Here is a 17,421-nt window from a genome sequence, read left to right as displayed (position 1 = left end):
TATAAAGGAGAACTCTAGCAACTGGTAAACCTAATCCCCACACCTCCAGTGCGATACTAGTTGTAGAAGCTCGAGTCGATTATCCTTTAAACTTAGGTTTCTCTCGAGACCCTGTAGGTTAACGACTTAAATACTTCATTGGGATTGTCAAGCCAGACCTAACTATTTTCTTTGTAGTTGCGTGATCTTGTTGTTTCTATCGTGATTGAGTACAATCGTAAGATTGGCTTATATTTATATCTCCGGTAGGCAAGATAGAAAATTAGTCACAAACACCTTCGTCTCATCGTTCGTGATTCCACAATATCTTGTTTCGCTGGTCGATTAAGATTATTGTGAGGTGACTGATATTTCTAGGTTGTTCTTCGGGAATACAAGTCTGGTATATCAATTGGTTCCTGTTCACCTTGATTTATCAAAAGACGGAACAAAACTCGTAGGTATTTCTGTGGGAGACAGATTTATTTATTTATGTAGACTTTTTTGTGTGAAACGGATTTGTTTATTAAAGTCTTCGACTTTGGGTCGTAGCAACTCTTAGTTGTGGGTGAGAACTGCTAAGGGAATCAAGTGCATAGTATCATGCTGGGATCAGAGACGTAATGAGCGAAACTGTACCTTGAATCAGTGTGAGATTGATTGGGGTTCAACTACAGTCCAGACCGAAGTTAGTTTGTGGTAGGCTAGCGTCTGTAGCGACTTAATACAGTGTGGTGTTCAATCTGGATTAGGTCCCGGGGTTTTTTTTCATTTGAGGTTTCCTCGTTAACAAAACTTCTGGTGTCTGTGTTATTTCTTTTCCACGTTATATTTTGTTATATAATTGAAATATCACAGGTTGTGCGTTGAATCGATCAATTGGTAAATCCAACCTTTGGTTGTTGATCGAAATTAATTGATCCTTGAACATTGGTCTTTGGTACCGTTCAAGTTATTTCTCTTGTATTCAATCAGGCTCGTAAATTTCTATTTGTTTGAGTGAGGATTGAATCGAGGAATTGAGATATAACTCTTTGATATACTTAATATTAAGATTGAGTCTGACTGTCTAGTTGATTCTCTTAAAAGTATATTGGAGTTAGTCCATACAGATTTCTAAGCGAAATATTGGGTGAGGTTGTTAGACCCCCGCTTTTTCAATTGGTATCAGAGCATGCAAACACGTTTAAGACCTCATAAGTCTGTGTTTGTAGTGATCTGACTCTGTGGACAGAAGTTCATCTCTTGCATTTACGCACACAAAAATGTATTCTAAAGCTTTTAATTATGCCAAATGTCTTGGGATTGCCTCAAATGATGACTCCTTAGCTAATTCTTTCGAATCCCGAGGTATAAAGGTTATTTTATTAGATTCTGATAATTGTTCCTCAAATGAGACTGTAGCGCCCCCTAAGCTAGCAGCTGACTAATCCAAGAGATTAACTAAATATAGAGGCACTAAAATCTAAATCATTTACTTGAACATTCAATTAAGAAATCTGCTACAAAAACTTAACCCAAAACTAACCCCGCTCAGAAATATATCTACAAGAACTCCTCTCAAATGATACATATACAATAATCATTTGGTTTACAAATAGAATATACAACATAATAAACATATCAGAATATAACCAACTAACGAAGTCAACTTCTCGGAGCTTTCGCTGCGCAACTTTGATCTATCTCTGAAACTGAAAGTGGGAAAGGGTGGGCACATCATCCCTATAAGGGGTGCCCAGCAGGAATAACATTTAAATTTAAAGAAATCATGAGCAAGATTTGGAAAAAAAAAATACATGTTTTCCCAAACATCAAAGTGACTAAGTCACTAGAAATGCACAAACATGTATATGGACAAACTCTTTCTTCAAACAATATATATTAGTGATGCCGGGTTTTTCCACACCTACATAGATATATTGATGTTGGGTTGTTCCACACCTAATAAGCATAAAAGCTGAATTCATGTAGCTATAAATGAAGGAGCGTATCCTATACCACACGTGGAAATTATTATTTACCATAACAATTTATAATGACAAACATTACAAGTCATTTCCAATTCATGGAAAGATTCAAAGAATCAACAACACAATCATAATACAAACTAAACAAAGTATGAAATGCAAAAACAGACAAAGTATGAGTTTGTTAAACATCAACTTTTGTAAAAGAAATAACAATGGTTTCAAAAGAGTTAAACTATTCCCATCTCTTTTGATGACAAGCCACGCCTACCTCGAGATCCACGATCCACTGGTGCATCCTTTGAATCAATCGTTGTTAATAGACTAACTGTTAATCATACAAGCACTCTAAGAAACTAGCCAAAATGGCTCACACAAGAATTATACAAGTTTATCTAATGATTCTATGCCTAAATAAAGTTTTACACCTTTTATTTATCTAGCTTTAGCAATCTAAGGTTTACTAATTCAATTAGATTGGTGCTATAGTCGATTAGATAAGTCTTAAGAATATCTACAACTTTGTAGAAGAAGCCAAAGGTCAATTCGGACCATAAGGGTCCAAACATCAATTTAGGATAATTAGTCATAAGCCCAATATTCACTAGACAGACCCATTACACAAGGCCTGACCTAACTGGGTCAATCTAACGGTCTTTGATAGTCAAAGGGGTCAACTAACAGTCCACGTACAGTCAATCGGGATCACTAAGTCAACACATGATTGACTCAGTCAGATTGACCAAGTCAGCTAGAACATAATCAGCCAGGTAATCTGACTAGGCCGAATGGCACGAGGCCAAAACTCTTGCACAGGCCAGAGCCATTGCTCAGGCCAAATATTCTCACACAGATGCAACTCTAATTCCATTTCAATTTCAATCTATTCAAACAAAATTCTATAATTCAATACAATTGTAATTTAAGCCTACCTGCAAGTGTAGCTTTAGGTAACATCCAGATCATCTCAACATATTCAACACAACCAATTCAACTTCAGTCTGTTACGGCATCACAAATGGACAAACAACACCATCAAACTAAGTTCAATTCAGCTCATCACTCTCTAATCATAACGAACCCATGACCTGAAATCACTTCAATTAAACATCCATCCATGCCTCTAGTTCTAGCTACCACCACATCATTATCCTGCCAATTTCATTGTCCTTGCACTTCTTAGTTCATACCACCAACACCTATGGTCCGTCTATTAACTCAATCTGAACTAATAAGACTCACCAATAACTCAACTCCCGACACCTGCAGCCACAGATACACAAAAAACATCATCTCTAGCTACTAACCCCATATAGACTGCCATTACAACACCAACAGACCTCCAATGTCATCTCTGCATTCAATAACATCACAACATCCACAGAACAACATCATCACAACAATATCAATATCCCCATACTTCATTTCAGAGTCACATTCAATTCTCACAACAACACATACACCCTTATAAGACTCTTGTTCTTCATTTGCATAACTATTTTGCATCCACAATCACAATTCCATTCTATAATCATTTAAATCGTAGTTTCATTATATCTTCCTCAACATCCATAAATTCATTTAACTGAAATCAAAAGCTTACTAAGACAATGAGAATAAATTACCTCAAAACAGATTCTCTCAACCAACTGCAATCAACCCTTCTTCAATCTGATTCGACTTAGAAATACATCACCATATTATTAACAGAGCCGAGCCCTAGCCTTTAGCTCTCAATCTTCAGTTCTATCATTTATTCTCAGAAGAACCCTAAAATAATTTCCCAAATTAATTCGAACACCAACAACAAATTCAATTTATCACATCAACAAGACACCTCTCTAATCTTTCTGCTGAACTCTCAACTTCATCTTCTACATCTTCTCTGAAATTCATACAAACCCTAACTCACTAGTTCTTCAACTTGGGGAAGAACAGAAACCCTCATCTCCTTTAATCTCGAATTGATCTCCAAAACAACACTACAACTCCAATTAAACAATAACCCAGTTGTTATTTATCCGTCAACAACACTATATCATCATCAATTCTACACTAACTCAGAAGATAATTCAATTTAGAAAACCCTAACTCACTGATTTCTCGATTCAACTTTTTCCTAAACTCAAACAGCAACAGTACCACCACCATCACTTAATTCATGATCAACTTCGACTTATTTCGATCTCAGAACCTTAATATCTAACACTCAGATTTAACAGTCGCAGAGAAACAGAGAAGAAGGAAAGAGAAGAAGCAAGAAGAGTGAATAAGAAAAAAAGAAGAGAATGAGAGTTATCCTCTCGGTCGACTAGGGATAAGGTCAAAGAGAAATACTAGGACACCCAGTCGGATGGATAAGGGAAGCCACAACGTGTCCGTATTGCATCAATAACGATTTTCCTAGAAATGGTGATTTTACCCTTCACATTGTCGGGATGTTTTCTTCTTCGTCCAATATCCAATTGACACGTTCGAGTAGTCTACTTCGCATAACTTTTCGAGCTCTAACCAATGATACTAGCTTCGTATCCAAATCTTTGTTAGATTAGTTCTTATTTATTACGTTCGTGTTGAACTAATCGATTCATTCGCGGCTAAATCGTCTCTTGACTAGTCTAATAGCATTGACGAGCTTGAGGGTCCTTGATGTGTTTTCAATGTTGTTGTAGTAATAAGATTCGTTCAAGACTTGTGAAAAGCATATTTTAGACTTAATTTTAAATAAAAAATATAGGAAACTTAAATAAAAGTGATATGAAAAATATGGAGAAGACCGGGGCTATGGATTCCACTAATTACCAATATCAAAGTGATTTATATTCTAATTATAATTATGCAAATCCTTCATTCAAATTGATTCTTAATATTGCAAAAGTTGATTTTTTAGAAATAACAATTGTAAATCGAAAGTATGGGACATCAAAACCCTATGCTAGCATGCTCCATCAATTGAAATAACAATTGTTTAACAAAAATCATTTTATCTATTTATTTATCAAGGCAAATAATCATATAATAATTTCATAAATTAAATAAAATAGAGATTACCACATTTCATTGGCGAAATAGCTTCCTCCGTCGCCCCAGAGGATGGGTTTAGCTCATCATTATGTAAACTTGCTCAAAATATTGATTCATGCTCAAAATTTGTTTACAAAGATGAAATGGAGAGAAAATAATGAAAATCGGGTGTTTGCAACGTTTATAATTGTTGCAAAACACTGTTACAAAGAACGATAAAAATGAACTGTTGATGTTGATGTATCTCTGCGACCCTCGTGTGACTGTCGTTGTCACTGTAGCATGAACGACTGCCTCTAGTGGTATTTTCTTCTTCGTGTTCTTCAGCAGCAGCCGAAATGGTGGTTCTCTGGTGCGATTTTTTTCTCTTCTGTTGTTGCTCTACGCCTCTCCCAAACTCTCCCTTCCTCTATCTACTGACCCTCAACGACTTATATGGCCTCACTGCACCCAAATCTCGCATCATAACTGCATATAATTCTCTCTTCAATACTCTGCTATCACGGGATTATTATTTTTCCTTTTAAAACCCGTTCACGCGTCTGCAAGTGATTCTCCGTATCTATTGTTGGTTATACACAATAAAACACGCTACTGAATGTCATTGTTTGGTTCGAACACTCTCAAGACACACGCACATCAAAAAAATTCACGGGAAATGGTGAGATATTCTCGTGCACACTGTCCATAATTAACCCGATAAATATAGCCCAACTTAATCCAAGCAAAATCCCATACCACGGCTATTAATGTCTGTCACGTCTTCCTCTGAAGATCCATCCATTGAGTCTCGCTAAAACTCCTCCAAATGATGAACTAAAAATCTGCCAGGGAAGAACCAAACTTCCCCTCCATTTTTCTGTTTGAAGGAAGAAGAAAGGTCAGCCCTTATCCAACGTCTTGGGTGCCAAATAACTAGTGGGTGCTATAGACAAATGGGCTACACATAGCCTTGGGTGATCCTTAGCAAAAGTGGGGGTCCGTATAGCAAATGTCCTCCAGGGGTACTCCGACCAACATTTTGAGCCAAAATTTCCAACAATTTTTATTTCCAAAAAAATATCTACAAACACACAAAACACCATAATAAGTACGAAATCGAGAACTAACAATACGGAACATTGAGGACAAATTAGACACAAAAATGCGTCTATCAATCCTTACATTCTCCCCACCTTGTATCATTTTCGTCCTGGAAAATCAAACCATCCTTCTGGTCTTCAAAAACTCCCCACCTAATAGAATAATATTATCTCTTGTCTAAGCGCAAACAACAACAAACAAAGCACAAACCTACATGGCTTTCTACAACTAAAATTTGTGGCTCTAGGTTCAACAAACTAGTTTTTATTTCAAAAAATACAATGGTTCTGATTACGAGAAAAAATACTCTATAATAAAGTTTCTAAGTAAAATTTTGGATCTATCAGTCCACTAATAGAAGTAAGTTCTCCTTTTACGAATGGTAATCCATGCATGTAGTTGCCCTGTCTAGGATGATCAGACCTGAAAATGCTTTCCTACGGCCAAAAGACAACACAAACATATCGGAATTACAAACCTCACTATTCCCCAGTGCTGGATTATTTAAGTGTCATTCGATTAAAACTAGTTAATCTCTAAATTTCAATTAAAATTTCTAACCTATAAAGTAACTGGTTTCATCCTACAATTTTTACTTCATTACGTATACAAACAAACAAACAACAAAACCATCAATCAATCAAATAAATCTGTAAATTATTGGTAGCTTTTAGTGATTAAGATTTATCTCACAACCCAACCCAGTTCTAAACTAATTTGTTTCACTAACTGGCACTGGCTATTCCTATCTTTTCTCATGTAATATCTAATAGTGAGCTCTGATACCAACACTATAGCGCCCCCTAAGCTAGCAGCTGACTAATCCAAGAGATTAACTAAATATAGAGGCACTAAAATCTAAATCATTTACTGGAACATTCAATTAGGAAATATGCTACAAAAACTTAACCCAAATATAACCCCGCTCAGAAATATATATACAAGAATTCCTCTCAAATAATACATATACAATAGTCAATTGGTTTACAAATAGAATATACAACATAATAAACATATCAGAATATAACCAACTAACGAAGTCAACTTCTCGGAGCTTTCGCTGCGTGACTCTGATCTGTCTCTGAAACTGAAAGTGGGAAAGGGTGGGCACATCATCCCTAGAGCAAGATTTGGAAAACAATACATGTTTTCCCAAACATCAAAGTGACTAAGTCATTAGAAATGCACAAACATGTATATGGACAAACTCTTTCTTCAAACAATATATATTAGTGATGCCGGGTTTTGACACACCTACATAGCTATGTTGATGCCGGGTTGTTCCACACCTAATAAGCATAGAAGCTGAATTCATGTAGATATAAATGAAGGAGCGTATCCTATATACCACACGTGGAAATTACTATTTCCCATAACAATTTATAATGACAAACATTACAAGTCCTTTCCGATTCATGGAAAGATTCAAAGAATCAACAACACAATCTTAATACAAACTAAACAAAGTATGAAATGCAAAAACAGACAAAGTATGAGTTTGTTAAACATCAACTTTTGTAAAAGAAATAACAATGGTTTCAAAAGAGTTAAACTATTCCCACCTCTTTTGATGACATGCCACGCCTACCTCGAGATCCACGATCCACTGGTGCATCCTTTGAATCAATTGTTGTTAATAGACTAACTGTTAATCATACAAGCACTCTAAGAAACTAGACAAAATGGCTCACACAATAATTATACAAGTCTATGTAATGATTCTATGCCTAAATAAAGTTCTACACCTTTTATTTATCTAGCTTTAGCAATCTAAGGTTTACTAATTCAATTAGATTGGTTCTATAGTCGATTAGCTAAGTCTTCAGAATATCTACAACTATTTAGAAGAAGCCAAAGGTCAATTCGGACCATAAGGGTCCAAACATCAATTTAGGATAATTAGTCCTAAGCCCAATATTCACTAGACGGGCCCATTACACAAGGCCTGACCTAACTGGGTCAATCTAACGGTCTTTGATAGTCAAAGGGGTCAACTAACAGTCCACGTCCAGTCAAGGTCAAGTCCAGGGTAATCAAATCGGTCAAGGTCCACTGAGTCAACTCAGGTAATAAATCGGGATCACTAAGACAACACATGATTGACTCAGTCAGATTGACCAAGTCAGCTAGAACATAATCAGTCAGATAATCTGACTAGGCCGAATGGCACGAGGCCAAAACTCTTGCATAGGCAAGAGCCATTTCTCAGGCCAAAGCTTCTCACACAGATGCAACTCTAATTCCATTTCAATTTCAATCTATTCAAACAAAATTCTATAGTTCAATACAATTGTAATTTAAGCCTACCTGCAAGTGTAGCTTTAGGTAACATCCAGATCATCTCAACATATTCAACACAACCAATTCAACTTCAGTCTGTTACGGCGTCACAAATGGACAAACAACACCATCAAACTAAGTTCGGTTCAGCTCATCACTCTCTAATCATAACGAACCCATGAACTGAAATCACTTCAATTAAAATCCATCCATGCCTCCAGTTCTAGCTACCACCACTTCATTATCCTGCCAATTTCATTGTCCTTGCACTTCTTAGTTCATACCACCAACACCTCTAGGTCATCTCTTAACTCAATATGAACTAATACAACTCACCAATAACCCAACTCCCAACACCTGCAGCCACAGATACACAAAAAAACATCATCTCTAGCTACTAACCCCCTCTAGACTGCCATTACAACACCAGCAGACCTCCAATGTCATCTTTGCATTCAATAAAATCATAGCATCCACAAAACAGCATCATCACAACAATATCAATATCCCCATACTTCATTTCAGAGTCACATTCAATTCTGACAACAACACATACACCCTTATAAGACTTTTGTTCTTCATTTGCATAACTATTTTGCATCCACAGTCACAATTCTATTTTATAATCATTTAAATCGTAGTTTCATCGTATCTTCCTCAACATCCATAAATTCATTTAACTGAAATTAAAAGCTTACTAAGACAATGAGAATAAATTACCTCAAAATAGATTCTCTCAACCAACTGCAATCAACCCTTCTTCAATCTGATTCGACTTAGAAATACATCGCCATCTTATTAACAGATTCGGGCCTTAGCCTCTATCTCTCAATCTTCAGTTCTATCATTTATTATCAAAAGAACCCTAAAATAACTTCCCAAATTAGAACTCCTCCAATTCGAATACCAACAACAAATTCAATTCATCACATCAACAAGACCCCTCTCTAATCTTTCTGCTGAACTCTCAACTTCATCTTCTACATCTTCTCTGAAATTTCTTACAAACCCTAACTCACGGTTCTTCAATTTGGGGAAGAACAAAAACCCTAATGTCCTTTAATCTCGAATTGATCTCCAAAACAACACTACAAGTCTAATTAAACAACAACCCAGTTGTTATTTATCCGTTAACAACAATATATCATCATCAATTCTACACTAACTCAGAAGATCAAACAGCAATAACTCAATTCAGAAAACCACAACTCACTGATTTCTCGATTCAACTTCTTCCTAAGGTCAACAACAATAGCTCCACCACCATCACTTAATTCATGATCAGTCTCGACTTATTTCGATCTCAGAACCCTAATATCTAACACTCAAATTTACAATCTTATTATAGGGGCGGCATTTTAATAGGACAAAAAGGGTCATTACATGATCATTCAAGTTGTCCCTTATCAAAAAAGAACTGGAAATGACAAATTAACACCCCATAATTGATAACCTTGTCTAGTGATGATAATCAAGTTTAGTGTTAATGAATAACTTCACTTATATTAACTCAAAATGAAAACCAAAATCAGATTTTTAGAGTTAAAAAACAAAAAAAGTTTAGAGGAGAAGAAAAAGAAAAACTTATGTGATATTTGTGATACCCTAGATTTTCATGCACTCAACCAAAATGAGTGATTCCAGTTGCAAATTTGAGGTGGGTGAATCTCTATATGATAGAGAAAACAAGTACTACATACCTCTTGATGGAAATCCTGATATGGAGTATTTGTTAGATGGTGTAGATGTTTTAAACCAAGATGAAGGTCAATCTCAACCAATTGAAGAAATTAACCAGCAAGGTGAAGAACTCAACACTGAAAATGACAAGGTATACTTCTAAACTAGTTTCCATTAGATTTTTGTTGCTCAAAATTATCTAAAGTACGTAAAAGAATCAAATTTTTAAAAATTTCAGAAGAACATACAGTTGGAATTGAGCTTGGTACCAACCGTAACTGCAGGTTACGGTTCGTAATGTATCAATTACCAACCGCAACTGATTCAATTTTGGGGAAAACCCATAAATAAACCAGTTACGGTTCGTATATTTTCTTCACTTAGGAACCGTAGAAAGATTACGATTGATCATATCGTGCAATAGTTACCAACCGTAACTAATAATTTACATGGGAGTATTTACTGCACTAGTTACGGTTGATAACGTGTAAATCGTTACCAACCGTATGGTTTCTACGGTGTATATTTTAATTTTCGTCTCCAACTGTAAGTTACGCTGTATGTTTGAATTTTCTTTTGATTAACTTACGGTTTGTTATAAGATGAAACTTACCAACCGTGTGCGTTCTACGGTTAGTAAGTATTAGAGTTACAAACCGTAAATTGGTTCCGGTTTGTATAAACCGTAACATTACCAACCGTATCTTTGTATTTGTTTTCGTTTTGTTGCCTCGTTTAGACTAATGTTGATATATTTTTGTCCAGGTCGTTGACGTACCTCCCATAATGGATGAACAACCTTTAGCAAATGCAATTCTCACCCAAGATTCTAACTTTCACTATTTAACCGAGGAGACATGGAATGAGAAAGATGATGCAAAGAAGTGGGCTAGAGAACGAGGCAAGTTGATTATGTGTATCATAGTTTGTAGTAGTACCACTAGTGATATTGCCTTTCAAATGGTTTGCGAGTGTAGTGGAAAACATAAAATTCATGCAAAAAAAGGTACGGTGTACGAAGCAAAGACAATGAGGAAGATGACTACTTTCTCTAAGAAGACCGTATGCCCCTTCAAGTTTCAATTTAAAAGGAACGCGGCTAAAAAGTGGTTTTTGGAGAAAGTTGTATGCGATAGTCATAACCACCCTATACCGGATTTTGTTGTATGCGGTAAGCAATTGGGACATAAATACAAAAGATAAAAAAATGATAAAATGTAGCCAAACTTACCATTAGAAGCGCAACATTCTCAGCAATTTCAGTAGCTGCAACCCTCGAGGCCTTTCTTAGACTTTTAAGTAAATATGCAAGCGTGGCGGTGCCCCACGAATACTCTCTGGTCTTCTTAAAATCCTTCAACAATTGTAGGTAATGAACATTCACCCTATTTCCCGAGTTATCGGACATGAATACGATCCCAATATAATACAACAAATATGTCCGATAACTCGGGAAATAGGGTGAATGTTCATTACCTACAATTGTTGAAGGATTTTAAGAAGACCAGAGAGTATTCCCCAATTAAGCCATGTTATACAAGTCTATATAATGATTCTAGGCCCAAATAAGGTTCTACACCTTTTATTTATCTAACTTTAGCAATCTAAGGTTTACTAATTCAATTAGATTGGTTCTATAGTCGATTAGCTAAGTCTTGAGAATATCTACAACTTTGTAGAAGAAGCCAAAGGTCAATTCGGACCATAAGGGTCCAAACATCAATTTAGGATAATAAGTCCCAAGCCCAAGATTCACTAGACAGGCCCATTACACAAGGCCTGACCTAACTAGGTCAATCTAACGGTCTTTGATAGTCAAAGGGGTCAACCAACAGTCAACGTCCAGTCAAGGTCAAGTCCAGGGTAATCAAATCAGTCAAGTTCCACTGAGTCAACTCAGGTAATAAATCAGGATCACTAAGTCAACACATGATTGACTCAGTCAGATTGACCAAGTCAGCTAAAACATAATCAGTCAGATAATCTGACTAGGCTGAATGGCACAAGGCCAAAACTCTTGCACAGGCCAGAGCCATTGCTCAGGCCAAATCTTCTCACACAGATGCAAATCTAATTCCATTGCAATTTCAATCTATTCAAACAGAATTCTATAATTCAATACAATTGTAATTTAAGCCTACCTGCAAGTGTAGCTTTAGGTAACATCCAGATCATCTCAACATATTCAACACAACCAATTCAACTTCAGTCTGTTACGGCATCATAAATGGACAACACCATCAAACTAAGTTCAGCTCAGCTCATCACTCTCTAATCATAACGAACCCATGAACTGAAATCACTTCAATTAAACATTCATCCATGCCTCCAGTTATAGCTACCACCACTTCATTACCCTGCCAATTTCATTGTCCTTGCACTTCTTAGTTCATACCATCAACACCTCTAGGCCGTCTCTTAACTCAATCTGAACTAATACGACTCACCAATAACTCAACTCCCAACACCTGCAGCCACAGATACACAAAAAACATCATCTCTAGCTACTAACCCCCTCTAGACTGCCATTACAACACCAACAGACCTCCAATGTCATCCCTGCATTCAATAACATCACAGCATCCACAGAACAACATCATCACAACAATATCAATATCCCCATACTTCATTTCAGAGTCACATTCAATTCTCACAACAACACATACACCCTTATAAGACTCTTGTTCTTCATTTGCATAACTATTTTGCATACACAATCACAATTTCATTCTATAATCATTTAGATCGTAGTTTCATCATATCTTCCTCAACATCCATAAATTCATTTAACTGAAATCAAAAGCTTACTAAGACAATGAGAATAAGTTACCTCAAAACAGATTCTCTCAACCAACTGCAATCAACCCTTCTTCAATCTGTTTCGACTTAGAAATACATCACCATCTTATTAACAGAACCGAGCCTTAGCCTTTAGCTCTCAATCTTCAGTTCTATCATTTATTCTTAGAAGAACCCTAAAATAACTTCCCAAATTAGAACTCCTCCAATTCGAACACCAACAACAAATTCAATTCATCACATCAACAAGACCTCTCTCTAATCTTTCTGCTGAACTCTCAACTTCATCTTCTACATCTTCTCTGAAATTCATACAAACCCTAACTCATCGGTTCTTCATTTCGGGGAAGAACAGAAACCCTAATCTCCTTTAATCTCGAATTGATCTCCAAAATAGCACTACAACTCCAATTAAACAACAACCCAGTTGTTATTTATCCGTCAACACCACTATATCATCACCAATTCTACACTAACTCAGAAGATAACTCAATTCAGAAAACCCTAACTCACTGATTTCTCGATTCAACTTCTTCCTTAGCTCAAACAGCAACAACAATAGCACCACCAACATCACTTAATTCATGATCAGTCTCGACTTATTTCGATCTCAGAACCCTCATATCTAACACTCATATTTAACATTCGCAGAGAAACAGAGAAGAAGGAAAGAGAAGAAGCAAGAAGAGTGAAGAAGAAACAGAGAAGAGAATGAGAGTTATCCTCTCGGTTGACTAGAGATAAGGTCAAAGAGAAATACTAGGACACCCACTCGGATGGATAAGGGCAGTCACAACGTGACTGTGTTGCATCAATAACCATTTTCCGAGAAATGATGATTTTACTCTTCACATTGTCGGGGATTTTTTCTTCTTCGTCCAATATCCGATTGACACGTTCGAGTAATCCACTTCGCATAAATTTTCGAGCTCTAACAGATGATACTAGTTTCGTATCTAAATCGTTGTTAGATTAATTCCTATTTATTATGTTCGTGTTAAACTAATCGATTCATTATCGGCTAAATCGTCTCTTGACTAGTCTAATAGCGTTGACGAGCTTGAGGGTCCTTACAGAGACATTTGACGCAATTTGTTCAAAAGCTAAAATGGATCTCACCAGAATCTCAGAAAAAACTACTGAGTTTATTGATTTTCATAATCATGCTCAGCTCATTGACGAATTTGAAAAGTCTCTTGGTCGAGAACGAGAACTCTATAGTATCACTGAGTCCTTCTCCAACAATATCAAGAAACTGATTCAAGAAACTACTCTACAACGTGAAAAGATTAGTGTTCTTGAGGATATTGTTAAAGAAGATTCAATAAGAGAAAACCGTTTGATCGAGACGCAATCATTTGATCTAAACAGACTCCATGTTGAAAAAGAGAAACTGGGTGCGTCCCTTATTCTAGCCCAAAAACAGTACAAATCCTTGAAAAAAGAAAACTTTGTTTTAATGAGAAATTCCTCTGTACCGATCACCAATTCTCAGAAAGAATTATAGTACATGAAGAAATGTTCACTAAAGGAAGTTCATGCTAAGAAGTGTCTACATAACTTGCAATCTTCTAACAAGGCTATGAATTTAAAACAGGTTCCTTCTAATGTTTCTCTTCCACGTACATGTTCCTTATGTGGGAAAATGTATCATTATGCTCATCAATGTTTTGCTAGAAAGAAACAGATTTCTGATCATCAAAATCTACTTCTTTTCACTGTCGACAGAGTAAACTCTCTAATGAGCACTACAATGGAGTTCGTTCCTGCAGAAAAACAGGATTCTCATAAAATGGATTTCAATTGTCACTCATCTCGAAATCCCCACAGGAATCGTGTTCCTCCGAAAGGTGCAAATTCTTACACAAAAAATACACGTTCCCAGTATTTATGAGAATAAGTATGGTAAATCTAAGTCTAGATGGTGGAGACATGTCTCTTCTAATCCTCTTGAACCAATTTCTAGAGGTCCTAGACTTAATCCTCATAAAAATATATCTGATGGATCACCTAACAAGGTTATGTTGAATTCTTCTGGAATAAAAAATAACTGAAACAAGGGAAGGAATACCTGGCTCAAACTTTCAGATGGAACTTACAACTCATATCTCAAAACTCATAGTGGGATTACATATCACTTGACTACCTAATCGTAGGAAATTTCATTCTTGTTTCTAACTTGAGAGATGTAAGAATGACATTTGAGAGATACTCAAGTCTACTGTAGTTTTCCATTTGTATTATGTTTGACTATGTTGTGTTCTTTTGATGATAAAGTAGAGTCACTTGACTCCTTGTTGATATGTATCTCATTCTTATGCTCTGATTAACTTTTTAATTATGGAGTCATGATGATATGGGATACATGGCAACAGAGGTATTTTGTTCTTTTTGAATCTCTTCTGTTATGTTGTTTTCAACCAATCCACGATCGTCCGGGTCTCTCTTGGGAGCTTAGGGTTTCCACAACAAGGGTGTCACTCTCTTGCTTGAAATATATATATCTTGTATTGTTTTACTTTCCCTGATATAAAAAAAAGGGTATGGAGAACTCCTCAAGACCTCAAGAAGTTGTGAATATTGAGATGGAAGAAGACTCTAAAGGATGCAATTCTGTTCAAGAACTTGTTTTGAAAAGGATGATTGAAAGGAAAGAGTACAACTCCTGGGTTGGAGAATCTGTCAAGGATTTAATTCTTTTTCGTAATGACTATAAGGTCGAGTTTGAAAATCTTCAACTGCAAATAAATCAGCTTATTGATGGTCAGGCCAAAATCCCTGATAATCAAAACACCTTGATCAGAAATCGGTAGAAACTCATCATGGACTATGTCAAACCTAGGCATCTTGCCCGCATTGTTGATCGAAAAGTTAATGTTCTCACTCATGAACATGGGATCTATACGGTCAAAAGAATAAAGGATACCAGTGATACCTTTGATGATGGACCCTTTCAAAGGTATGATGTTATCAAAGAAACTTGATTCTTGTTTATATATAGGAAACTTCTTATGAGAATTTATTCTTTTGATTTAAGAATGATAACTAGGGTTTGGAATAGCCATTATTGTGAGTACACATAGCTATTTCCAACGTTTTTCATCTTGCAATGTTTTTATATTTATTTATTTAAATTCTAAAAGTTTATTTGGAAGATAATTTTGCAGTATTAATCCTTATGGTTTTATATATTGCAACTTGCTATGGGAAATGTGTGTTTGCGTCGTGAACTATGATTGTCTCATACGTGGTCAAAAGTTAAGTCTTTCATATGTCGATATGCAAGTATTGATAAAAGATTGAATGAACTTTTGACAAACAAAAGTTAAGCCTATTATGTCATTAAATATTGATGGAAGATAGGATGAGCTTTTAGGATGAGCTTTTGTTTACAAAGATTAAGTCTATTATATGTCATTATGCAAATAGTGATGAAGAATAAAATGAATCTTCGTTTTTCCGCAGTATTGATCTTCCCTGATCCATATTTTTTATGTATATATTGTGCGGCTCCGTAAGTTCTCTTATGTGAGCATTTCTGATTAAATTAATCATATGTTCTCTTGTGGTTAATTTAATTGAGATTTTTGGATACAAATTCATGTTTCATGTGATTTGTTAATGTCCAAAGAAATCCTTCTTTTCTTGTAAAAGTAAAGTCGCTCTTGTTGTTCTCTCGGGAATGACATTTTATGGGGGAGAGTTCTTAATTGAACTTGTGCTTAATTGCCAAATCTTTGCGGGGAGTGCGGTTGTGAAATATTTTAGGGGTTATCTTGTATCTTTATAAACTCCTTGATGAATGCATTTAGTTTCGGCTATATGATTGCATCTAAAAAGTTGATATGTGCTTTCTTTTGGTCATGAAGTGTCTCTATGAAAATTTCATTAGGATCCCACTAGTTTTCGTACCTTTGCCAATTTTATTGAGAAAAAGTAGTTCACACTAAAAATACATATGATTTTCGGATCATTATGTAAAGGGGAGTGGTTTTCATGAGAGATGGAGTATTGATTAAGGGAGAGTGATACATATCACCATAATATTGTTGTCAAAGTTGTTATACAATTGAACTTTGATGTTGTGTAATAATACTATGACACTGTAAAACAATGATTGAGAGCTATTGTTTTCTCATTGTTATGGCTACGGATCTTTAACAACGATGATGTTGAATTGAATACCTTTGGAATCATTGGAGTACTTGGAAGTGATGAAGATTTCAAGTAATATTGAAGAACCAAGGAGATCAAGCATTTGGATGAGAAGCTACAAAGTTTATTTATTTTGTATTCCATATGTATCGATAGTATTGTCACTAAAATTGACAAAGGGGGAGATTGTTAGAGCACTGCTCGGTCGAACTCGCAAGTTTCTATCTCAAGCTTGTTTGTCAAGTTTAGTTGTCAAAACTATAAGTCTTGATTTCTAGTCTACTTATAGCTAAGTCTAGGACTAGGATAGTCAGTGTATTTGAGATTTAGACTCCACGGCGTTCATCATGCAAAGACGAAGAACTACTCAAGGAACTGGTTTAACTTCATCGAAAAAAGGTATGTGGAGACTTGAACTTATCTATCACTCAAAAGTCTATCTATTCTATCT

At 35.8% G+C, this 17,421-nt stretch overlaps 1 long non-coding RNA gene across 1 annotated transcript; it reads right to left on the bottom strand.

The window, feature by feature from the left end:
- Nucleotides 1-1,970: 1,970 nt before the first annotated feature.
- LOC113346996 lies at nucleotides 1,971-4,214 on the bottom strand. The gene is made up of 2 exons (XR_003358687.1): nucleotides 2,882-4,214; nucleotides 1,971-2,277 (listed from the first exon to the last, which is right to left on the bottom strand). It is a non-coding gene; the product is annotated as an uncharacterized LOC113346996 (long non-coding RNA).
- Between the last annotated feature and the right edge of the window lie 13,207 nt (nucleotides 4,215-17,421).

This window comes from Papaver somniferum, chromosome 2 (genome assembly GCF_003573695.1).
Source record: "Papaver somniferum cultivar HN1 chromosome 2, ASM357369v1, whole genome shotgun sequence".
In the NCBI taxonomy this organism is placed as follows: Eukaryota; Viridiplantae; Streptophyta; class Magnoliopsida; order Ranunculales; family Papaveraceae; genus Papaver; species Papaver somniferum.
This window is presented reverse-complemented; position numbering and strand designations above follow the sequence as displayed.